Below are 4152 nucleotides of genomic sequence, written 5' to 3' on the forward strand. Positions count from 1 at the left end.
TTTGGAACTCTAAGTTTCTTAGGAGTTGAATATGAGCATATCTTGAAGAGAGTATACACTAGCTGCTTCCAAATGAAATATGTATGATGGTGAAGGGTTTCATACCACATATTAAAAGGTAGCCATCTGCTCCTTTAGGAGCTTTAGATATAGGCTTTATGAAACCTTTACCTTTTCCCGCATTCAGAAACAAAGTTTTTCAAACTGTGCGTTTCTTGAAAGTCAACACTCAAATTTCATCCAAAAGGAAAAGGTTTGATGGTGGGCCGATACTCTATCAGGGGTATGCCCATATGCCAGAAACCGCATTCAGAGCTTGTGAAGTAAATATATGACGATTTCAAGCTTTGGAACTCTAAGTTTCTTAGGAGTTGAATATGAGCATATCTTGAAGAGAGAATACACTAGCTGCTTCCAAATGAAATATGTATGATGGTGAGGGGTTTCATACCACATATTCAAAAGGTAGCCATCTGCTCCTTTAGGAGCTTTAGATATAGGCTTTATGAAACCTTTACCTTTTCCCGCATTCAGAAACAAAGTTTTTCAAACTGTGCGTTTCTTGAAAGTCAACACTCAAATTTCATCCAAAAGGAAAAGGTTTGATGGTGGGCCAATACTCAATCAGGAGTATGCCCATTTTCCAGAAACCGCATTCAGAGCTTGTGAAGTAAATATATGACGATTTCAAGCTTTGGAACTCTAAGTTTCTTAGGAGATGAATATGAGCATATCTTGAAGAGAGAACACACTAGCTGCTCCCAAATGAAATATGTATGATGGTGAGTGGTTCCATATCACATATTCAAAAGGTAGCCATCTGCTCCTTTAGGAGCTTTAGATATAGGCTTTATGAAACCTTTACCTTTTCCCGCATTCAGAAACAAAGTTTTTCAAACTGTGCGTTTCTGAAAGTCAACACTCAAATTTCATCCAAAAGGAAAAGGTTTGATGGTGGGCCAATACTCAATCAGGGGTATGCCCATATGCCAGAAACCGCATTCAGAGCTTGTGAAGTAAATATATGACGATTTCAAGCTTTGGAACTCATATTTCTTAGGAGTTGAATATGAGCATATCTTGAAGAGAGAATACACTAGCTGCTTCCAAATGAAATATGTATGATGTTGAGTGGTTTCATACCACATATTCAAAAGGTAGCCATCTGCTTCTTAAGGAGCTTTAGATATAGGCTTTATGAAACCTTTACCTTTTCCCGCATTCTGAAACAAAGTTTTTCAAACTGTGCGTTTCTTGAAAGTCAACACTCAAATTTCATCCAAAAGGAAAAGGTTTGATGGTGGGCCAATACTCAATCAGGAGTATGCCCATTTGCCAGAAACCGCATTCAGAGCTTGTGAAGTAAATATATGACGATTTCAAGCTTTGGAACTCTAAGTTTCTTAGGAGTTGAATATGAGCATATCTTGAAGAGAGAATACACTAGCTGCTTCCAAATGAAATATGTATGATGGTGAGGGTTTTAATACCACATATTCAAAAGGTAGCCATCTGCTCCTTTAGGAGCTTTAGATATAGGCTTTATGAAACCTTTACCTTTTCCCGCATTCAGAAACAAAGTTTTTCAAACTGTGCGTTTCTTGAAAGTCAACACTCAAATTTCATCCAAAAGGAAAAGGTTTGATGGTGGGCCAATACTCAATCAGGAGTATGCCCATTTGCCAGAAACCGCATTCAGAGCTTGTGAAGTAAATATATGACGATTTCAAGCTTTGGAACTCTAAGTTTCTTAGGAGTTGAATATGAGCATATCTTGAAGAGAGAACACACTAGCTGCTCCCAAATGAAATATGTATGATGGTGAGTGGTTCCATATCATATATCCCAAAGGTAGCCATGTGCTCCTTTAGGAGCTTTAGATATAGGCTTTATGAAACCTTTACCTTTTCCCGCATTCAGAAACAAAGTTTTTCAAACTGTGCGTTTCTTGAAAGTCAACACTCAAATTTCATCCAAAAGGAAAAGGTTTGATGGTGGGCCAATACTCAATCAGGAGTATGCCCATTTGCCAGAAACCGCATTCAGAGCTTGTGAAGTAAATATATGACGATTTCAAGCTTTGGAACTCTAAGTTTCTTAGGAGTTGAATATGAGCATATCTTGAAGAGAGAATACACTAGCTGCTTCCAAATGAAATATGTATGATGGTGAGGGTTTTAACCACATATTCAAAAGGTAGCCATCTGCTCCTTTAGGAGCTTTAGATATAGGCTTTATGAAACCTTTACCTTTTCCCGCATTCAGAAACAAAGTTTTTCAAACTGTGCGTTTCTTGAAAGTCAACACTCAAATTTCATCCAAAAGGAAAAGGTTTGATGGTGGGCCGATACTCTATCAGGGGTATGCCCATATAACAGAAACCGCATTCAGAGCTTGTGAAGTAAATATATGACGATTTCAAGCTTTGGAACTCTAAGTTTCTTAGGAGTTGAATATGAGCATATCTTGAAGAGAGAATAAACTAGCTGCTTCCAAATGAAATATGTATGATGGTGAGTGGTTTCATACAACATATTCAAAAGGTAGCCATCTGCTCCTTTAGGAGCTTTAGATATAGGCTTTATGAAACCTTTACCTTTTCCCGCATTCAGAAACAAAGTTTTTCAAACTGTGCGTTTCTTGAAAGTCAACACTCAAATTTCATCCAAAAGGAAAAGGTTTGATGGTGGGCCAATACTCTATCAGGAGTATGCCCATTTGCCAGAAACAGCATTCAGAGCTTGTGAAGTAAATATATGACGATTTCAAGCTTTGGAACTCTAAGTTTCTTAGGAGTTGAATATGAGCATATCTTGAAGAGAGAACACACTAGCTGCTCCCAAATGAAATATGTATGATGGTGAGTGGTTCCATATCACATATTCAAAAGGTAGCCATGTGCTCCTTTAGGAGCTTTAGATATAGGCCTTATAAAAACTTTACCTTTTCCCGCATTCAGAAACAAAGTTTTTCAAACTGTGCGTTTCTTGAAAGTCAACACTCAAATTTCATCCAAAAGGAAAAGGTTTGATGGTGGGCCAATACTCAATCAGGAGTATGCCCATTTGCCAGAAACCGCATTCAGAGCTTGTGAAGTAAATATATGACGATTTCAAGCTTTGGAACTCTAAGTTTCTTAGGAGTTGAATATGAGCATATCTTGAAGAGAGAACACACTAGCTGCTCCCAAATGAAATATGTATGATGGTGAGTGGTTCCATATCATATATCCCAAAGGTAGCCATGTGCTCCTTTAGGAGCTTTAGATATAGGCCTTATAAAAACTTTACCTTTTCCCGCATTCAGAAACAAAGTTTTTCAAACTGTGCGTTACTTGAAAGTCAACACTCAAATTTCATCCAAAAGGAAAAGGTTTGATGGTGGGCCAATACTCTATCAGGAGTATGCCCATTTGCCAGAAACAGCATTCAGAGCTTGTGAAGTAAATATATGACGATTTCAAGCTTTGGAACTCTAAGTTTCTTAGGAGTTGAATATGAGCATATCTTGAAGAGAGAACACACTAGCTGCTCTCAAATGAAATATGTATGATGGTGAGTGGTTCCATATCACATATTCAAAAGGTAGCCATCTGCTCCTTTAGGATTTTTAGATATAGGCTTTATGAAACCTTTACCTTTTCCCGCATTCAGAAACAAAGTTTTTCAAACTGTGCGTTTCTTGAAAGTCAACACTCAAATTTCATCCAAAAGGAAAAGGTTTGATGGTGGGCCGATACTCTATCAGGAGTATGCCCATTTGCCAGAAACAGCATTCAGAGCTTGTGAAGTAAATATATGACGATTTCAAGCTTTGGAACTCTAAGTTTCTTAGGAGTTGAATATGAGCATATCTTGAAGAGAGAACACACTAGCTGCTCCCAAATGAAATATGTATGATGGTGAGGGGTTCCATATCACATATTCAAAAGGTAGCAATCTGCTCCTTTAGGAGCTTTAGATATAGGCTTTATGAAACCTTTACCTTTTCCCGCATTCAGAAACAAAGTTTTTCAAACTGTGCGTTTCTTGAAAGTCAACACTCAAATTTCATCCAAAAGGAAAAGGTTTGATGGTGGGCCAATACTCAATCAGGAGTATGCCCATTTGCCAGAAACCGCATTCAGAGCTTGTGAAGTAAATATATGACGAT

This window comes from Conger conger, unplaced genomic scaffold (genome assembly GCF_963514075.1).
Source record: "Conger conger unplaced genomic scaffold, fConCon1.1 SCAFFOLD_59, whole genome shotgun sequence".
Lineage (NCBI taxonomy): Eukaryota > Metazoa > Chordata > Actinopteri > Anguilliformes > Congridae > Conger > Conger conger.